The sequence below is a fragment of the Pelobates fuscus genome, chromosome 6, assembly GCF_036172605.1.
Source record: "Pelobates fuscus isolate aPelFus1 chromosome 6, aPelFus1.pri, whole genome shotgun sequence".
In the NCBI taxonomy this organism is placed as follows: Eukaryota; Metazoa; Chordata; class Amphibia; order Anura; family Pelobatidae; genus Pelobates; species Pelobates fuscus.
In genome coordinates, this window is record NC_086322.1 from 7535139 (window position 1) to 7556970 (window position 21832).

General features: G+C 35.7%; 12 non-coding genes across 12 annotated transcripts; all 12 read left to right on the plus strand.

The window, feature by feature from the left end:
- Positions 1-1529: 1529 nt before the first annotated feature.
- Positions 1530-1601, plus strand: TRNAP-AGG (transfer RNA proline (anticodon AGG)). Its single transcript has one exon. It is a non-coding gene; the product is annotated as a tRNA-Pro (tRNA).
- Positions 1602-4903: 3302 nt separating this feature from the next.
- Positions 4904-4975, plus strand: TRNAP-AGG (transfer RNA proline (anticodon AGG)). The gene has a single exon. It is a non-coding gene; the product is annotated as a tRNA-Pro (tRNA).
- A 4328-nt stretch (positions 4976-9303) lies between these two features.
- TRNAP-AGG (transfer RNA proline (anticodon AGG)) lies at positions 9304-9375 on the plus strand. The gene has a single exon. It is a non-coding gene; the product is annotated as a tRNA-Pro (tRNA).
- A 2128-nt stretch (positions 9376-11503) lies between these two features.
- TRNAP-AGG (transfer RNA proline (anticodon AGG)) lies at positions 11504-11575 on the plus strand. The gene has a single exon. It is a non-coding gene; the product is annotated as a tRNA-Pro (tRNA).
- A 2126-nt stretch (positions 11576-13701) lies between these two features.
- TRNAP-AGG (transfer RNA proline (anticodon AGG)) lies at positions 13702-13773 on the plus strand. Its single transcript has one exon. It is a non-coding gene; the product is annotated as a tRNA-Pro (tRNA).
- Positions 13774-14800: 1027 nt separating this feature from the next.
- On the plus strand, positions 14801-14872 carry TRNAP-AGG (transfer RNA proline (anticodon AGG)). Its single transcript has one exon. It is a non-coding gene; the product is annotated as a tRNA-Pro (tRNA).
- Positions 14873-15899: 1027 nt separating this feature from the next.
- On the plus strand, positions 15900-15971 carry TRNAP-AGG (transfer RNA proline (anticodon AGG)). Its single transcript has one exon. It is a non-coding gene; the product is annotated as a tRNA-Pro (tRNA).
- Positions 15972-16998: 1027 nt separating this feature from the next.
- On the plus strand, positions 16999-17070 carry TRNAP-AGG (transfer RNA proline (anticodon AGG)). The gene has a single exon. It is a non-coding gene; the product is annotated as a tRNA-Pro (tRNA).
- A 1027-nt stretch (positions 17071-18097) lies between these two features.
- TRNAP-AGG (transfer RNA proline (anticodon AGG)) lies at positions 18098-18169 on the plus strand. The gene has a single exon. It is a non-coding gene; the product is annotated as a tRNA-Pro (tRNA).
- Positions 18170-19196: 1027 nt separating this feature from the next.
- TRNAP-AGG (transfer RNA proline (anticodon AGG)) lies at positions 19197-19268 on the plus strand. The gene has a single exon. It is a non-coding gene; the product is annotated as a tRNA-Pro (tRNA).
- Positions 19269-20295: 1027 nt separating this feature from the next.
- TRNAP-UGG (transfer RNA proline (anticodon UGG)) lies at positions 20296-20367 on the plus strand. Its single transcript has one exon. It is a non-coding gene; the product is annotated as a tRNA-Pro (tRNA).
- A 1064-nt stretch (positions 20368-21431) lies between these two features.
- Positions 21432-21503, plus strand: TRNAP-UGG (transfer RNA proline (anticodon UGG)). The gene has a single exon. It is a non-coding gene; the product is annotated as a tRNA-Pro (tRNA).
- Positions 21504-21832: the final 329 nt, after the last annotated feature.

The following is a 21832-nucleotide window of genomic DNA, read 5'->3' on the forward strand; positions in this document are numbered from 1 at the left end:
AAGTTAAATCCTTCATGTGCTTTTCCAACATATATTAGAACCACAAATTTCTCCTAAACCAACAAAGCCCTCATAAACAATTAAGAAATGAATGGACATTTTAAGTCTTCCCCAGCAATTTGACCAGAAGCAGACTCAACTTTGACAACAGTCAATATGATTTATCACCATCGTACATAAACCTCAACTGTTAATTCACCCATACAATGAAAATTATATTGGAAAAACAGATCCTATTGAGGAATTTTAAAATCCTCACTTCAAAACGAAAACTTTGTTTCTATTTTGAGAACACAAACGCTGTCTGGCGCGTTAGTCTGGCAATTTTTTTCCTAAAACCCAACTAATGTAATGGCTCGTTGGTCTAGGGGTATGATTCTTGCTTAGGGTGTGAGAGGTCCCGGGTTCAAATCCTGGACGAGCCCAAGCATTTGGTGTTTTTTCTTTTGAAACACGTAGCTTCGAACTGTGTTTAATATAGTCAGCAAAAATCACTTATAGCAAAACCCTTCAAGTGCTCCAAAGAGAAGATGTTGGCATGCCACCATCAATATATATATTTCCTGGTGCTTCTGATATCACCTTTCAAAGCTAACATCTTATATTAATACTCGTTTAGCTTTTACTTAGAAATGTATGAGAGAAATCATAAAAAATGTGTCGTTTTCATTATCAACCATTTAAAATCAATGGTTTATCGTAAGTCATTAATGCAAGTCCTAACTGCTCAGATGACGCTTTTAACCCCTTAAGGACACATGACATGTCTGACACGTCATGATCCCCTTTTATTCCAGAAGTTTGGTCCTTAAGGGGTTAAGACTGCAAAGTCTTTCTTAAGACTGCAAAATCTTTGTTAACAACAAACAAAGGGGAAAAAATACATGTTTTGACATACGGAATTCTATTTTTATTCATACTTAGACTTGTGCAAATATGTGATGGAGAGGGTAGGTTTGAATCAAATTCCTTCCAGTACACGCCTGAATGTATCGATGAATAAAACTGTAAAGGTAAATTCAAGGCAGTCGTTACGTTCGACTGTGGATTCAAGTTATGGAACCAGGCCAACCTCCCCAAACATTATTTTTCACAAGACTATTTATAATTAATTTCTCCTCTGCACATCTTTACTTTATTTTCAACATGGTGATAGCATGCAGAATATGAGAAAGAAAGTTAAATCCTTCATGTGCTTTTCCAACATATATTAGAACCACAAATTTCTCCTAAACCAACAAAGCCCTCATAAACAATTAAGAAATGAATGGACATTTTAAGTCTTCCCCAGCAATTTGACCAGAAGCAGACTCAACTTTGACAACAGTCAATATGATTTATCACCATCGTACATAAACCTCAACTGTTAATTCACCCATACAATGAAAATGATATTGGAAAAACAGATCCTATTGAGGAATTTTAAAATCCTCACTTCAAAACGAAAACTTTGTTTCTATTTTGAGAACACAAACGCTGTCTGGCGCGTTAGTCTGGCAATTTTTTTCCTAAAACCCAACTAATGTAATGGCTCGTTGGTCTAGGGGTATGATTCTCGCTTAGGGTGCGAGAGGTCCCGGGTTCAAATCCCGGACGAGCCCAAGCATTTGGTGTTTTTTCTTTTGAAACACGTAGCTTCGAACTGTGTTTAATATAGTCAGCAAAAATCACTTATAGCAAAACCCTTCAAGTGCTCCAAAGAGAAGATGTTGGCATGCCACCATCAATATATATATTTCCTGGTGCTTCTGATATCACCTTTCAAAGCTAACATCTTATATTAATACTCGTTTAGCTTTTACTTAGAAATGTATGAGAGAAATCATAAAAAATGTGTCGTTTTCATTATCAACCATTTAAAATCAATGATTTATCGTAAGTCATTAATGCAAGTCCTAACTGCTCAGATGACGCTTTTAACCCCTTAAGGACACATGACATGTCTGACACGTCATGATCCCCTTTTATTCCAGAAGTTTGGTCCTTAAGGGTTTAAGACTGCAAAGTCTTTCTTAAGACTGCAAAATCTTTGTTAACAACAAACGGGAAAAAATACATGTTTTGACATACGGAATTCTATTTTTATTCATACTTAGACTCGTGCAAATATGTGATGGAGAGGGTAGGTTTGAATCAAATTCCTTCAAGTACACGCCTGAATGTATCGATGAATAAAACTGTAAAGGTAAATTCAAGGCAGTCATTACGTTCGACTGTGGATTCAAGTTATGGAACCAGGTCAACCTCCCCAAACATTATTTTGCACAAGACTATTTATAATTAATTTCTCCTCTGCACATCTTTACTTTATTTTCAACATGGTGATAGCATGCAGAATATGAGAAAGAAAGTTAAATCCTTCATGTGCTTTTCCAACATATATTAGAACCACAAATTTCTCCTAAACCAACAAAGCCCTCATAAACAATTAAGAAATGAATGGACATTTTAAGTCTTCCCCAGCAATTTGACCAGAAGCAGACTCAACTTTGACAACAGTCAATATGATTTATCACCATCGTACATAAACCTCAACTGTTAATTCACCCATACAATGAAAATGATATTGGAAAAACAGATCCTATTGAGGAATTTTAAAATCCTCACTTCAAAACGAAAACTTTGTTTCTATTTTGAGAACACAAACGCTGTCTGGCGCGTTAGTCTGGCAATTTTTTTCCTAAAACCCAACTAATGTAATGGCTCGTTGGTCTAGGGGTATGATTCTTGCTTAGGGTGTGAGAGGTCCCGGGTTCAAATCCTGGACGAGCCCAAGCATTTGGTGTTTTTTCTTTTGAAACACGTAGCTTCGAACTGTGTTTAATATAGTCAGCAAAAATCACTTATAGCAAAACCCTTCAAGTGCTCCAAAGAGAAGATGTTGGCATGCCACCATCAATATATATATTTCCTGGTGCTTCTGATATCACCTTTCAAAGCTAACATCTTATATTAATACTCGTTTAGCTTTTACTTAGAAATGTATGAGAGAAATCATAAAAAATGTGTCGTTTTCATTATCAACCATTTAAAATCAATGGTTTATCGTAAGTCATTAATGCAAGTCCTAACTGCTCAGATGACGCTTTTAAGACTGCAAAGTCTTTCTTAAGACTGCAAAATCTTTGTTAACAACAAACAAAGGGGAAAAAAATATATGTTTTGACATACGGAATTCTATTTTTATTCATACTTAGACTTGTGCAAATATGTGATGGAGAGGGTAGGTTTGAATCAAATTTCTTCCAGTACACGCCTGAATGTATCGATGAATAAAACTGTAAAGGTAAATTCAAGGCAGTCGTTACGTTCGACTGTGGATTCAAGTTATGGAACCAGGCCAACCTCCCCAAACATTATTTTGCACAAGACTATTTATAATTAATTTCTCCTCTGCACATCTTTACTTTATTTTCAACATGGTGATAGCATGCAGAATATGAGAAAGAAAGTTAAATCCTTCATGTGCTTTTCCAACATATATTAGAACCACAAATTTCTCCTAAACCAACAAAGCCCTCATAAACAATTAAGAAATGAATGGACATTTTAAGTCTTCCCCAGCAATTTGACCAGAAGCAGACTCAACTTTGACAACAGTCAATATGATTTATCACCATCGTACATAAACCTCAACTGTTAATTCACCCATACAATGAAAATTATATTGGAAAAACAGATCCTATTGAGGAATTTTAAAATCCTCACTTCAAAACGAAAACTTTGTTTCTATTTTGAGAACACAAACGCTGTCTGGCGCGTTAGTCTGGCAATTTTTTTCCTAAAACCCAACTAATGTAATGGCTCGTTGGTCTAGGGGTATGATTCTTGCTTAGGGTGTGAGAGGTCCCGGGTTCAAATCCTGGACGAGCCCAAGCATTTGGTGTTTTTTCTTTTGAAACACGTAGCTTCGAACTGTGTTTAATATAGTCAGCAAAAATCACTTATAGCAAAACCCTTCAAGTGCTCCAAAGAGAAGATGTTGGCATGCCACCATCAATATATATATTTCCTGGTGCTTCTGATATCACCTTTCAAAGCTAACATCTTATATTAATACTCGTTTAGCTTTTACTTAGAAATGTATGAGAGAAATCATAAAAAATGTGTCGTTTTCATTATCAACCATTTAAAATCAATGGTTTATCGTAAGTCATTAATGCAAGTCCTAACTGCTCAGATGACGCTTTTAAGACTGCAAAGTCTTTCTTAAGACTGCAAAATCTTTGTTAACAACAAACAAAGGGGAAAAAAATATATGTTTTGACATACGGAATTCTATTTTTATTCATACTTAGACTTGTGCAAATATGTGATGGAGAGGGTAGGTTTGAATCAAATTCCTTCCAGTACACGCCTGAATGTATCGATGAATAAAACTGTAAAGGTAAATTCAAGGCAGTCGTTACGTTCGACTGTGGATTCAAGTTATGGAACCAGGCCAACCTCCCCAAACATTATTTTGCACAAGACTATTTATAATTAATTTCTCCTCTGCACATCTTTACTTTATTTTCAACATGGTGATAGCATGCAGAATATGAGAAAGAAAGTTAAATCCTTCATGTGCTTTTCCAACATATATTAGAACCACAAATTTCTCCTAAACCAACAAAGCCCTCATAAACAATTAAGAAATGAATGGACATTTTAAGTCTTCCCCAGCAATTTGACCAGAAGCAGACTCAACTTTGACAACAGTCAATATGATTTATCACCATCGTACATAAACCTCAACTGTTAATTCACCCATACAATGAAAATGATATTGGAAAAACAGATCCTATTGAGGAATTTTAAAATCCTCACTTCAAAACGAAAACTTTGTTTCTATTTTGAGAACACAAACGCTGTCTGGCGCGTTAGTCTGGCAATTTTTTTCCTAAAACCCAACTAATGTAATGGCTCGTTGGTCTAGGGGTATGATTCTCGCTTAGGGTGCGAGAGGTCCCGGGTTCAAATCCCGGACGAGCCCAAGCATTTGGTGTTTTTCTTTTGAAACACGTAGCTTCGAACTGTGTTTAATATAGTCAGCAAAAATCACTTATAGCAAAACCCTTCAAGTGCTCCAAAGAGAAGATGTTGGCATGCCACCATCAATATATATATTTCCTGGTGCTTCTGATATCACCTTTCAAAGCTAACATCTTATATTAATACTCGTTTAGCTTTTACTTAGAAATGTATGAGAGAAATCATAAAAAATGTGTCGTTTTCATTATCAACCATTTAAAATCAATGGTTTATCGTAAGTCATTAATGCAAGTCCTAACTGCTCAGATGACGCTTTTAAGACTGCAAAGTCTTTCTTAAGACTGCAAAATCTTTGTTAACAACAAACAAAGGGGAAAAAATATATGTTTTGACATACGGAATTCTATTTTTATTCATACTTAGACTTGTGCAAATATGTGATGGAGAGGGTAGGTTTGACTCAAATTCCTTCCAGTACACGCCTGAATGTATCGATGAATAAAACTGTAAAGGTAAATTCAAGGCAGTCGTTACGTTCGGCTGTGGATTCAAGTTATGGAACCAGGCCAACCTCCCCAAACATTATTTTGCACAAGACTATTTATAATTAATTTCTCCTCTGCACATCTTTACTTTATTTTCAACATGGTGATGGCATGCAGAATATGAGAAAGAAAGTTAAATCCTTCATGTGCTTTTCCAACATATATTAGAACCACAAATTTCTCCTAAACCAACAAAGCCCTCATAAACAATTAAGAAATGAATGGACATTTTAAGTCTTCCCCAGCAATTTGACCAGAAGCAGACTCAACTTTGACAACAGTCAATATGATTTTTCACCATCGTACATAAACCTCAACTGTTAATTCACCCATACAATGAAAATGATATTGGAAAAACAGATCCTATTGAGGAATTTTAAAATCCTCACTTCAAAACGAAAACTTTGTTTCTATTTTGAGAACACAAACGCTGTCTGGCGCGTAAGTCTGGCAATTTGTTTCCTAAAACCCAGCTAGTGTAATGGCTCGTTGGTCTAGGGGTATGATTCTCGCTTAGGGTGCGAGAGGTCCGGGGTTCAAATCCCGGACGAGCCCAAGCATTTGGTGTTTTTTCTTTTGAAACACGTAGCTTCGAACTGTGTTTAATATAGTCAGCAAAAATCACTTATAGCAAAACCCTTCAAGTGCTCCAAAGAGAAGATGTTGGCATGCCACCATCAATATATATATTTCCTGGTGCTTCTGATATCACCTTTCAAAGCTAACATCTTATATTAATACTCGTTTAGCTTTTACTTAGAAATGTATGAGAGAAATCATAAAAAATGTGTCGTTTTCATTATCAACCATTTAAAATCAATGGTTTATCGTAAGTCATTAATGCAAGTCCTAACTGCTCAGATGACGCTTTTAAGACTGCAAAGTCTTTCTTAAGACTGCAAAATCTTTGTTAACAACAAACAAAGGGGAAAAAAATATATGTTTTGACATACGAAATTCTATTTTTATTCATACTTAGACTTGTGCAAATATGTGATGGAGAGGGTAGGTTTGAATCAAATTCCTTCCAGTACACGCCTGAATGTATCGATGAATAAAACTGTAAAGGTAAATTCAAGGCAGTCGTTACGTTCGACTGTGGATTCAAGTTATGGAACCAGGCCAACCTCCCCAAACATTATTTTGCACAAGACTATTTATAATTAATTTCTCCTCTGCACAACTTTACTTTATTTTCAACATGGTGATAGCATGCAGAATATGAGAAAGAAAGTTAAATCCTTCATGTGCTTTTCCAACATATATTAGAACCACAAATTTCTCCTAAACCAACAAAGCCCTCATAAACAATTAAGAAATGAATGGACATTTTAAGTCTTCCCCAGCAATTTGACCAGAAGCAGACTCAACTTTGACAACAGTCAATATGATTTATCACCATCGTACATAAACCTCAACTGTTAATTCACCCATACAATGAAAATGATATTGGAAAAACAGATCCTATTGAGGAATTTTAAAATCCTCACTTCAAAACGAAAACTTTGTTTCTATTTTGAGAACACAAACGCTGTCTGGCGCGTTAGTCTGGCAATTCTTATCCTAAAACCCAACTAATGTAATGGCTCGTTGGTCTAGGGGTATGATTCTCGCTTAGGGTGCGAGAGGTCCCGTGTTCAAATCCCGGGCGAGCCCAAGCATTTGGTGTTTTTTCTTTTGAAACACGTAGCTTCGAACTGTGTTTAATATAGTCAGCAAAAATCACTTATAGCAAAACCCTTCAAGTGCTCCAAAGAGAAGATGTTGGCATGCCACCATCAATATATATATTTCATGGTGCTTCTGATATCACCTTTCAAAGCTAACATCTTATATTAATACTCGTTTAGCTTTTACTTAGAAATGTATGAGAGAAATCATAAAAAATGTGTCGTTTTCATTATCAACCATTTAAAATCAATGGTTTATCGTAAGTCATTTATGCAAGTCCTAACTGCTCAGATGACGCTTTTAAGACTGCAAAGTCTTTCTTAAGACTGCAAAATCTTTGTTAACAACAAACAAAGGGGAAAAAAATATATGTTTTGACATACGGAATTCTATTTTTATTCATACTTAGACTTGTGCAAATATGTGATGGAGAGGGTAGGTTTGAATCAAATTCCTTCCAGTACACGCCTGAATGTATCGATGAATAAAACTGTAAAGGTAAATTCAAGGCAGTCCTTACGTTCGACTGTGGATTCAAGTTATGGAACCAGGCCAACCTCCCCAAACATTATTTTGCACAAGACTATTTATAATTAATTTCTCCTCTGCACAACTTTACTTTATTTTCAACATGGTGATAGCATGCAGAATATGAGAAAGAAAGTTAAATCCTTCATGTGCTTTTCCAACATATATTAGAACCACAAATTTCTCCTAAACCAACAAAGCCCTCATAAACAATTAAGAAATGAATGGACATTTTAAGTTTCCCCAGCAATTTGACCAGAAGCAGACTCAACTTTGACAACAGTCAATATGATTTATCACCATTGTACATAAACCTCAACTGTTAATTCACCCATACAATGAAAATGATATTGGAAAAACAGATCCTATTGAGGAATTTTAAAATCCTCACTTCAAAACGAAAACTTTGTTTCTATTTTGAGAACACAAACGCTGTCTGGCGCGTTAGTCTGGCAATTTTTTTCCTAAAACCCAACTAATGTAATGGCTCGTTGGTCTAGGGGTATGATTCTCGCTTAGGGTGCGAGAGGTCCGGGGTTCAAATCCCGGACGAGCCCAAGCATTTGGTGTTTTTTCTTTTGAAACACGTAGCTTCGAACTGTGTTTAATATAGTCAGCAAAAATCACTTATAGCAAAACCCTTCAAGTGCTCCAAAGAGAAGATGTTGGCATGCCACCATCAATATATATATTTCCTGGTGCTTCTGATATCACCTTTCAAAGCTAACATCTTATATTAATACTCGTTTAGCTTTTACTTAGAAATGTATGAGAGAAATCATAAAAAATGTGTCGTTTTCATTATCAACCATTTAAAATCAATGGTTTATCGTAAGTCATTAATGCAAGTCCTAACTGCTCAGATGACGCTTTTAAGACTGCAAAGTCTTTCTTAAGACTGCAAAATCTTTGTTAACAACAAACAAAGGGGAAAAAAATATATGTTTTGACATACGGAATTCTATTTTTATTCATACTTAGACTTGTGCAAATATGTGATGGAGAGGGTAGGTTTGAATCAAATTCCTTCCAGTACACGCCTGAATGTATCGATGAATAAAACTGTAAAGGTAAATTCAAGGCAGTCGTTACGTTCGACTGTGGATTCAAGTTATGGAACCAGGCCAACCTCCCCAAACATTATTTTGCACAAGACTATTTATAATTAATTTCTCCTCTGCACAACTTTACTTTATTTTCAACATGGTGATAGCATGCAGAATATGAGAAAGAAAGTTAATCCTTCATGTGCTTTTACAACATATATTAGAACCACAAATTTCTCCTAAACCAACAAAGCCCTCATAAACAATTAAGAAATGAATGGACATTTTAAGTCTTCCCCAGCAATTTGACCAGAAGCAGACTCAACTTTGACAACAGTCAATATGATTTTTCACCATCGTACATAAACCTCAACTGTTAATTCACCCATACAATGAAAATGATATTGGAAAAACAGATCCTATTGAGGAATTTTAAAATCCTCACTTCAAAACGAAAACTTTGTTTCTATTTTGAGAACACAAACGCTGTCTGGCGCGTTAGTCTGGCAATTTGTTTCCTAAAACCCAGCTAGTGTAATGGCTCGTTGGTCTAGGGGTATGATTCTCGCTTAGGGTGCGAGAGGTCCCGGGTTCAAATCCCGGACGAGCCCAAGCATTTGGTGTTTTTCTTTTGAAACACGTAGCTTCGAACTGTGTTTAATATAGTCAGCAAAAATCACTTATAGCAAAACCCTTCAAGTGCTCCAAAGAGAAGATGTTGGCATGCCACTATCAATATATATATTTCCTGGTGCTTCTGATATCACCTTTCAAAGCTAACATCTTATATTAATACTCGTTTAGCTTTTACTTAGAAATGTATGAGAGAAATCATAAAAAATGTGTCGTTTTCATTATCAACCATTTAAAATCAATGGTTTATCGTAAGTCATTAATGCAAGTCCTAACTGCTCAGATGACGCTTTTAAGACTGCAAAGTCTTTCTTAAGACTGCAAAATCTTTGTTAACAACAAACAAAGGGGAAAAAATATATGTTTTGACATACGGAATTCTATTTTTATTCATACTTAGACTTGTGCAAATATGTGATGGAGAGGGTAGGTTTGACTCAAATTCCTTCCAGTACACGCCTGAATGTATCGATGAATAAAACTGTAAAGGTAAATTCAAGGCAGTCGTTACGTTCGGCTGTGGATTCAAGTTATGGAACCAGGCCAACCTCCCCAAACATTATTTTGCACAAGACTATTTATAATTAATTTCTCCTCTGCACATCTTTACTTTATTTTCAACATGGTGATAGCATGCAGAATATGAGAAAGAAAGTTAAATCCTTCATGTGCTTTTCCAACATATATTAGAACCACAAATTTCTCCTAAACCAACAAAGCCCTCATAAACAATTAAGAAATGAATGGACATTTTAAGTCTTCCCCAGCAATTTGACCAGAAGCAGACTCAACTTTGACAACAGTCAATATGATTTATCACCATCGTACATAAACCTCAACTGTTAATTCACCCATACAATGAAAATGATATTGGAAAAACAGATCCTATTGAGGAATTTTAAAATCCTCACTTCAAAACGAAAACTTTGTTTCTATTTTGAGAACACAAACGCTGTCTGGCGCGTTAGTCTGGCAATTTGTTTCCTAAAACCCAGCTAGTGTAATGGATCGTTGGTCTAGGGGTATGATTCTCGCTTAGGGTGCGAGAGGTCCCGGGTTCAAATCCCGGACGAGCCCAAGCATTTGGTGTTTTTCTTTTGAAACACGTAGCTTCGAACTGTGTTTAATATAGTCAGCAAAAATCACTTATAGCAAAACCCTTCAAGTGCTCCAAAGAGAAGATGTTGGCATGCCACCATCAATATATATATATTTCCTGGTGCTTCTGATATCACCTTTCAAAGCTAACATCTTATATTAATACTCGTTTAGCTTTTACTTAGAAATGTATGAGAGAAATCATAAAAAATGTGTCGTTTTCATTATCAACCATTTAAAATCAATGGTTTATCGTAAGTCATTAATGCAAGTCCTAACTGCTCAGATGACGCTTTTAAGACTGCAAAGTCTTTCTTAAGACTGCAAAATCTTTGTTAACAACAAACAAAGGGGAAAAAATATATGTTTTGACATACGGAATTCTATTTTTATTCATACTTAGACTTGTGCAAATATGTGATGGAGAGGGTAGGTTTGACTCAAATTCCTTCCAGTACACGCCTGAATGTATCGATGAATAAAACTGTAAAGGTAAATTCAAGGCAGTCGTTACGTTCGGCTGTGGATTCAAGTTATGGAACCAGGCCAACCTCCCCAAACATTATTTTGCACAAGACTATTTATAATTAATTTCTCCTCTGCACATCTTTACTTTATTTTCAACATGGTGATGGCATGCAGAATATGAGAAAGAAAGTTAAATCCTTCATGTGCTTTTCCAACATATATTAGAACCACAAATTTCTCCTAAACCAACAAAGCCCTCATAAACAATTAAGAAATGAATGGACATTTTAAGTCTTCCCCAGCAATTTGACCAGAAGCAGACTCAACTTTGACAACAGTCAATATGATTTTTCACCATCGTACATAAACCTCAACTGTTAATTCACCCATACAATGAAAATGATATTGGAAAAACAGATCCTATTGAGGAATTTTAAAATCCTCACTTCAAAACGAAAACTTTGTTTCTATTTTGAGAACACAAACGCTGTCTGGCGCGTTAGTCTGGCAATTTGTTTCCTAAAACCCAGCTAGTGTAATGGCTCGTTGGTCTAGGGGTATGATTCTCGCTTAGGGTGCGAGAGGTCCCGGGTTCAAATCCCGGACGAGCCCAAGCATTTGGTGTTTTTCTTTTGAAACACGTAGCTTCGAACTGTGTTTAATATAGTCAGCAAAAATCACTTATAGCAAAACCCTTCAAGTGCTCCAAAGAGAAGATGTTGGCATGCCACCATCAATATATATATTTCCTGGTGCTTCTGATATCACCTTTCAAAGCTAACATCTTATATTAATACTCGTTTAGCTTTTACTTAGAAATGTATGAGAGAAATCATAAAAAATGTGTCGTTTTCATTATCAACCATTTAAAATCAATGGTTTATCGTAAGTCATTAATGCAAGTCCTAACTGCTCAGATGACGCTTTTAAGACTGCAAAGTCTTTCTTAAGACTGCAAAATCTTTGTTAACAACAAACAAAGGGGAAAAAATATATGTTTTGACATACGGAATTCTATTTTTATTCATACTTAGACTTGTGCAAATATGTGATGGAGAGGGTAGGTTTGACTCAAATTCCTTCCAGTACACGCCTGAATGTATCGATGAATAAAACTGTAAAGGTAAATTCAAGGCAGTCGTTACGTTCGGCTGTGGATTCAAGTTATGGAACCAGGCCAACCTCCCCAAACATTATTTTGCACAAGACTATTTATAATTAATTTCTCCTCTGCACATCTTTACTTTATTTTCAACATGGTGATAGCATGCAGAATATGAGAAAGAAAGTTAAATCCTTCATGTGCTTTTCCAACATATATTAGAACCACAAATTTCTCCTAAACCAACAAAGCCCTCATAAACAATTAAGAAATGAATGGACATTTTAAGTCTTCCCCAGCAATTTGACCAGAAGCAGACTCAACTTTGACAACAGTCAATATGATTTATCACCATCGTACATAAACCTCAACTGTTAATTCACCCATACAATGAAAATGATATTGGAAAAACAGATCCTATTGAGGAATTTTAAAATCCTCACTTCAAAACGAAAACTTTGTTTCTATTTTGAGAACACAAACGCTGTCTGGCGCGTTAGTCTGGCAATTTGTTTCCTAAAACCCAGCTAGTGTAAAGGATCGTTGGTCTAGGGGTATGATTCTCGCTTAGGGTGCGAGAGGTCCCGGGTTCAAATCCCGGACGAGCCCAAGCATTTGGTGTTTTTCTTTTGAAACACGTAGCTTCGAACTGTGTTTAATATAGTCAGCAAAAATCACTTATAGCAAAACCCTTCAAGTGCTCCAAAGAGAAGATGTTGGCATGCCACCATCAATATATATATTTCCTGGTGCTTCTGATATCACCTTTCAAAGCTAACATCTTATATTAATACTCGTTTAGCTTTTACTTAGAAATGTATGAGAGAAATCATAAAAAATGTGTCGTTTTCATTATCAACCATTTAAAATCAATGGTTTATCGTAAGTCATTAATGCAAGTCCTAACTGCTCAGATGACGCTTTTAAGACTGCAAAGTCTTTCTTAAGACTGCAAAATCTTTGTTAACAACAAACAAAGGGGAAAAAATATATGTTTTGACATACGGAATTCTATTTTTATTCATACTTAGACTTGTGCAAATATGTGATGGAGAGGGTAGGTTTGAATCAAATTCCTTCCAGTACACGCCTGAATGTATCGATGAATAAAACTGTAAAGGTAAATTCAAGGCAGTCGTTACGTTCGGCTGTGGATTCAAGTTATGGAACCAGGCCAACCTCCCCAAACATTATTTTGCACAAGACTATGTATAATTAATTTCTCCTCTGCACATCTTTACTTTATTTTCAACATGGTGATAGCATGCAGAATATGAGAAAGAAAGTTAAATCCTTCATGTGCTTTTCCAACATATATTAGAACCACAAATTTCTCCTAAACCAACAAAGCCCTCATAAACAATTAAGAAATGAATGGACATTTTAAGTCTTCCCCAGCAATTTGACCAGAAGCAGACTCAACTTTGACAACAGTCAATATGATTTATCACCATCGTACATAAACCTCAACTGTTAATTCACCCATACAATGAAAATGATATTGGAAAAACAGATCCTATTGAGGAATTTTAAAATCCTCACTTCAAAACGAAAACTTTGTTTCTATTTTGAGAACACAAACGTTGTCTGGCGCGTAAGTCTGGCAATTTGTTTCCTAAAACCCAGCTAGTGTAATGGCTCGTTGGTCTAGGGGTATGATTCTCGCTTAGGGTGCGAGAGGTCCCGGGTTCAAATCCCGGACGAGCCCAAGCATTTGGTGTTTTTCTTTTGAAACACGTAGTTTCGAACTGTGTTTAATATAGTCAGCAAAAATCACTTATAGCAAAACCCTTCAAGTGCTCCAAAGAGAAGATGTTGGCATGCCACCATCAATATATATATTTCCTGGTGCTTCTGATATCACCTTTCAAAGCTAACATCTTATATTAATACTCGTTTAGCTTTTACTTAGAAATGTATGAGAGAAATCATAAAAAATGTGTCGTTTTCATTATCAACCATTTAAAATCAATGGTTTATCGTAAGTCATTAATGCAAGTCCTAACTGCTCAGATGACGCTTTTAAGACTGCAAAGTCTTTCTTAAGACTTCAAAATCTTTGTTAACAACAAACAAAGGGGAAAAAATATATGTTTTGACATACGGAATTCTATTTTTATTCATACTTAGACATGTGCAAATATGTGTTGGAGAGGGTAGGTTTGAATCAAATTCCTTCCAGTACACGCCTGAATGTATCGATGAATAAAACTGTAAAGGTAAATTCAAGGCAGTCGTTACGTTCGGCTGTGGATTCAAGTTATGGAACCAGGCCAACCTCCCCAAACATTATTTTGCACAAGACTATGTATAATTAATTTCTCCTCTGCACATCTTTACTTTATTTTCAACATGGTGATAGCATGCAGAATATGAGAAAGAAAGTTGAATCCTTCATGTGCTTTTCCAACATATATTAGAACCACAAATTTCTCCTAAACCAACAAAGCCCTCATAAACAATTAAGAAATGAATGGACATTTTAAGTCTTCCCCAGCAATTTGACCAGAAGCAGACTCAACTTTGACAACAGTCAATATGATTTATCACCATCGTACATAAACCTCAACTGTTAATTCACCCATACAATGAAAATGATATTGGAAAAACAGATCCTATTGAGGAATTTTAAAATCCTCACTTCAAAACGAAAACTTTGTTTCTATTTTGAGAACACAAACGCTGTCTGGCGCGTTAGTCTGGCAATTTGTTTCCTAAAACCCAGCTAGTGTAATGGCTCGTTGGTCTAGGGGTATGATTCTCGCTTAGGGTGCGAGAGGTCCCGGGTTCAAATCCCGGACGAGCCCAAGCATTTGGTGTTTTTCTTTTGAAACACGTAGCTTCGAACTGTGTTTAATATAGTCAGCAAAAATCACTTATAGCAAAACCCTTCAAGTGCTCCAAAGAGAAGATGTTGGCATGCCACCATCAATATATATATTTCCTGGTGCTTCTGATATCACCTTTCAAAGCTAACATCTTATATTAATACTCGTTTAGCTTTTACTTAGAAATGTATGAGAGAAATCATAAAAAATGTGTCGTTTTCATTATCAACCATTTAAAATCAATGGTTTATCGTAAGTCATTAATGCAAGTCCTAACTGCTCAGATGACGCTTTTAAGACTGCAAAGTCTTTCTTAAGACTGCAAAATCTTTGTTAACAACAAACAAAGGGGAAAAAATATATGTTTTGACATACGGAATTCTATTTTTATTCATACTTAGACTTGTGCAAATATGTGATGGAGAGGGTAGGTTTGACTCAAATTCCTTCCAGTACACGCCTGAATGTATCGATGAATAAAACTGTAAAGGTAAATTCAAGGCAGTCATTACGTTCGGCTGTGGATTCAAGTTATGGAACCAGGCCAACCTCCCCAAACATTATTTTGCACAAGACTATTTATAATTAATTTCTCCTCTGCACATCTTTACTTTATTTTCAACATGGTGATAGCATGCAGAATATGAGAAAGAAAGTTAAATCCTTCATGTGCTTTTCCAACATATATTAGAACCACAAATTTCTCCTAAACCAACAAAGCCCTCATAAACAATTAAGAAATGAATGGACATTTTAAGTCTTCCCCAGCAATTTGACCAGAAGCAGACTCAACTTTGACAACAGTCAATATGATTTTTCACCATCGTACATAAACCTCAACTGTTAATTCACCCATACAATGAAAATGATATTGGAAAAACAGATCCTATTGAGGAATTTTAAAATCCTCACTTCAAAACGAAAACTTTGTTTCTATTTTGAGAACACAAACGCTGTCTGGCGCGTTAGTCTGGCAATTTGTTTCCTAAAACCCAGCTAGTGTAATGGCTCGTTGGTCTAGGGGTATGATTCTCGCTTAGGGTGCGAGAGGTCCCGGGTTCAAATCCCGGACGAGCCCAAGCATTTGGTGTTTTTCTTTTGAAACACGTAGCTTCGAACTGTGTTTAATATAGTCAGCAAAAATCACTTATAGCAAAACCCTTCAAGTGCTCCAAAGAGAAGATGTTGGCATGCCACCATCAATATATATATTTCCTGGTGCTTCTGATATCACCTTTCAAAGCTAACATCTTATATTAATACTCGTTTAGCTTTTACTTAGAAATGTATGAGAGAAATCATAAAAAATGTGTCGTTTTCATTATCAACCATTTAAAATCAATGGTTTATCGTAAGTCATTAATGCAAGTCCTAACTGCTCAGATGACGCTTTTAAGACTGCAAAGTCTTTCTTAAGACTGCAAAATCTTTGTTAACAACAAACAAAGGGGAAAAAATATATGTTTTGACATACGGAATTCTATTTTTATTCATACTTAGACTTGTGCAAATATGTGATGGAGAGGGTAGGTTTGAATCAAATTCCTTCCAGTACACGCCTGAATGTATCGATGAATAAAACTGTAAAGGTAAATTCAAGGCAGTCGTTACGTTCGGCTGTGGATTCAAGTTATGGAACCAGGCCAACCTCCCCAAACATTATTTTGCACAAGACTATGTATAATTAATTTCTCCTCTGCACATCTTTACTTTATTTTCAACATGGTGATAGCATGCAGAATATGAGAAAGAAAGTTAAATCCTTCATGTGCTTTTCCAACATATATTAGAACCACAAATTTCTCCTAAACCAACAAAGCCCTCATAAACAATTAAGAAATGAATGGACATTTTAAGTCTTCCCCAGCAATTTGACCAGAAGCAGACTCAACTTTGACAACAGTCAATATGATTTATCACCATCGTACATAAACCTCAACTGTTAATTCACCCATACAATGAAAATGATATTGGAAAAACAGATCCTATTGAGGAATTTTAAAATCCTCACTTCAAAACGAAAACTTTGTTTCTATTTTGAGAACACAAACGCTGTCTGGCGCGTTAGTCTGGCAATTTGTTTCCTAAAACCCAGCTAGTGTAATGGCTCGTTGGTCTAGGGGTATGATTCTCGCTTAGGGTGCGAGAGGTCCCGGGTTCAAATCCCGGACGAGCCCAAGCATTTGGTGTTTTTCTTTTGAAACACGTAGCTTCGAACTGTGTTTAATATAGTCAGCAAAAATCACTTATAGCAAAACCCTTCAAGTGCTCCAAAGAGAAGATGTTGGCATGCCACCATCAATATATATATTTCCTGGTGCTTCTGATATCACCTTTCAAAGCTAACATCTTATATTAATACTCGTTTAGCTTTTACTTAGAAATGTATGAGAGAAATCATAAAAAATGTGTCGTTTTCATTATCAACCATTTAAAATCAATGGTTTATCGTAAGTCATTAATGCAAGTCCTAACTGCTCAGATGACGCTTTTAAGACTGCAAAGTCTTTCTTAAGACTGCAAAATCTTTGTTAACAACAAACAAAGGGGAAAAAATATATGTTTTGACATACGGAATTCTATTTTTATTCATACTTAGACTTGTGCAAATATGTGATGGAGAGGGTAGGTTTGAATCAAATTCCTTCCAGTACACGCCTGAATGTATCGATGAATAAAACTGTAAAGGTAAATTCAAGGCAGTCGTTACGTTTGGCTGTGGATTCAAGTTATGGAACCAGGCCAACCTCCCCAAACATTATTTTGCACAAGACTATGTATAATTAATTTCTCCTCTGCACATCTTTACTTTATTTTCAACATGGTGATAGCATGCAGAATATGAGAAAGAAAGTTAAATCCTTCATGTGCTTTTCCAACATATATTAGAACCACAAATTTCTCCTAAACCAACAAAGCCCTCATAAACAATTAAGAAATGAATGGACATTTTAAGTCTTCCCCAGCAATTTGACCAGAAGCAGACTCAACTTTGACAACAGTCAATATGATTTATCACCATCGTACATAAACCTCAACTGTTAATTCACCCATACAATGAAAATGATATTGGAAAAACAGATCCTATTGAGGAATTTTAAAATCCTCACTTCAAAACGAAAACTTTGTTTCTATTTTGAGAACACAAACGCTGTCTGGCGCGTTAGTCTGGCAATTTGTTTCCTAAAACCCAGCTAGTGTAATGGCTCGTTGGTCTAGGGGTATGATTCTCGCTTAGGGTGCGAGAGGTCCCGGGTTCAAATCCCGGACGAGCCCAAGCATTTGGTGTTTTTCTTTTGAAACACGTAGCTTCGAACTGTGTTTAATATAGTCAGCAAAAATCACTTATAGCAAAACCCTTCAAGTGCTCCAAAGAGAAGATGTTGGCATGCCACCATCAATATATATATTTCCTGGTGCTTCTGATATCACCTTTCAAAGCTAACATCTTATATTAATACTCGTTTAGCTTTTACTTAGAAATGTATGAGAGAAATCATAAAAAATGTGTCGTTTTCATTATCAACCATTTAAAATCAATGGTTTATCGTAAGTCATTAATGCAAGTCCTAACTGCTCAGATGACGCTTTTAAGACTGCAAAGTCTTTCTTAAGACTGCAAAATCTTTGTTAACAACAAACAAAGGGGAAAAAATATATGTTTTGACATACGGAATTCTATTTTTATTCATACTTAGACTTGTGCAAATATGTGATGGAGAGGGTAGGTTTGAATCAAATTCCTTCCAGTACACGCCTGAATGTATCGATGAATAAAACTGTAAAGGTAAATTCAAGGCAGTCGTTACGTTCGGCTGTGGATTCAAGTTATGGAACCAGGCCAACCTCCCCAAACATTATTTTGCACAAGACTATGTATAATTAATTTCTCCTCTGCACATCTTTACTTTATTTTCAACATGGTGATAGCATGCAGAATATGAGAAAGAAAGTTAAATCCTTCATGTGCTTTTCCAACATATATTAGAACCACAAATTTCTCCTAAACCAACAAAGCCCTCATAAACAATTAAGAAATGAATGGACATTTTAAGTCTTCCCCAGCAATTTGACCAGAAGCAGACTCAACTTTGACAACAGTCAATATGATTTATCACCATCGTACATAAACCTCAACTGTTAATTCACCCATACAATGAAAATGATATTGGAAAAACAGATCCTATTGAGGAATTTTAAAATCCTCACTTCAAAACGAAAACTTTGTTTCTATTTTGAGAACACAAACGCTGTCTGGCGCGTTAGTCTGGCAATTTGTTTCCTAAAACCCAGCTAGTGTAATGGCTCGTTGGTCTAGGGGTATGATTCTCGCTTAGGGTGCGAGAGGTCCCGGGTTCAAATCCCGGACGAGCCCAAGCATTTGGTGTTTTTCTTTTGAAACACGTAGCTTCGAACTGTGTTTAATATAGTCAGCAAAAATCACTTATAGCAAAACCCTTCAAGTGCTCCAAAGAGAAGATGTTGGCATGCCACCATCAATATATATATTTCCTGGTGCTTCTGATATCACCTTTCAAAGCTAACATCTTATATTAATACTCGTTTAGCTTTTACTTAGAAATGTATGAGAGAAATCATAAAAAATGTGTCGTTTTCATTATCAACCATTTAAAATCAATGGTTTATCGTAAGTCATTAATGCAAGTCCTAACTGCTCAGATGACGCTTTTAAGACTGCAAAGTCTTTCTTAAGACTGCAAAATCTTTGTTAACAACAAACAAAGGGGAAAAAATATATGTTTTGACATACGGAATTATATTTTTATTCATACTTAGACTTGTGCAAATATGTGATGGAGAGGGTAGGTTTGACTCAAATTCCTTCCAGTACACGCCTGAATGTATCGATGAATAAAACTGTAAAGGTAAATTCAAGGCAGTCGTTACGTTTGGCTGTGGATTCAAGTTATGGAACCAGGCCAACCTCCCCAAACATTATTTTGCACAAGACTATTTATAATTAATTTCTCCTCTGCACATCTTTACTTTATTTTCAACATGGTGATAGCATGCAGAATATGAGAAAGAAAGTTCAATCCTTCATGTGCTTTTCCAACATATATTTGAACCACAAATTTCTCCTAAACCAACAAAGCCCTCATAAACAATTAAGAAATGAATGGACATTTTAAGTCTTCCCCAGCAATTTGACCAGAAACAGACTCAACTTTGACAACTGTCAATATGATTTATCACCATCGTACATAAACCTCAACTGTTAAATTACCCATACAATGAAAATGATATTGGAAAAACAGATCCTATTGAGGAAATTTAAAATCCTCACTTCAAAACGAAAACTTTGTTTCTATTTTGAGAACACAAACGCTGTCTGGCGCGTTAGTCTGGCAATTTTTTTCCTAAAACCCAACTAATGTAATGGCTCGTTGGTCTAGGGGTATGATTCTCGCTTTGGGTGCGAGAGGTCCCGGGTTCAAATCCCGGACGAGCCCAAGCAATTGTTGTTTTTCTTTTGAAACACGTAGCTTCCAACTGTGTTTAATATAGTCAGCAAAAATCATTTGTAGCAAAACCCTTCAAGTGCTCCACAGAGAAGATGTTGGCATGCCACCATCAATATATATATTTCCTGGTGCTTCTGATATCACCTTTCAAAGCTAACATCTTATATTAATACAAGTTTAGCTTTTACTTAGAATTGTATGAGAGAAATCATAAAAAATGTGTTGTTTTCATTATCAACCATTTAAAATCAATGGTTTATCGTAAGTCATTAATGCAAGTCCTAACTGCTCAGATGACGCTTTTAAGACTGCAAAGTCTTTCTTAAGACTTCAAAATCTTTGTTAACAACAAACAAAGGGGAAAAAATATATGTTTTGACATACGGAATTCTATTTTTATTCATACTTAGACATGTGCAAATATGTGTTGGAGAGGGTAGGTTTGAATCAAATTCCTTCCAGTACACGCCTGAATGTATCGATGAATAAAACTGTAAAGGTAAATTCAAGGCAGTCGTTACGTTCGGCTGTGGATTCAAGTTATGGAACCAGGCCAACCTCCCCAAACATTATTTTGCACAAGACTATTTATAATTAATTTCTCCTCTGCACATCTTTACTTTATTTTCAACATGGTGATAGCATGCAGAATATGAGAAAGAAAGTTGAATCCTTCATGTGCTTTTCCAACATATATTTGAACCACAAATTTCTCCTAAACCAACAAAGCCCTCATAAACAATTAAGAAATGAATGGACATTTTAAGTCTTCCCCAGCAATTTGACCAGAAACAGACTCAACTTTGACAACTGTCAATATGATTTATCACCATCGTACATAAACCTCAACTGTTAATTTACCCATACAATGAAAATGATATTGGAAAAACAGATCCTATTGAGGAAATTTAAAATCCTCACTTCAAAACGAAAACTTTGTTTCTATTTTGAGAACACAAACGCTGTCTGGCGCGTTAGTCTGGCAATTTTTTTCCTAAAACCCAACTAATGTTAGTCTGGCAATTTTTTTCCTAAAACCCAACTAATGTAATGGCTCGTTGGTCTAGGGGTATGATTCTCGCTTTGGGTGCGAGAGGTCCCGGGTTCAAATCCCGGACGAGCCCAAGCAATTGGTGTTTTTCTTTTGAAACACGTAGCTTCCAACTGTGTTTAATATAGTCAGCAAAAATCATTTGTAGCAAAACCCTTCAAGTGCTCCACAGAGAAGATGTTGGCATGCCACCATCAATATATATATTTCCTGGTGCTTCTGATATCACCTTTCAAAGCTAACATCTTATATTAATACAAGTTTAGCTTTTACTTAGAATTGTATGAGAGAAATCATAAAAAAATGTGTTGTTTTCATTATCAACCATTTAAAATCAATGGTTTATCGTAAGTCATTAATGCAAGTCCTAACTGCTCAGATGACGCTTTTAAGAATGCAAAG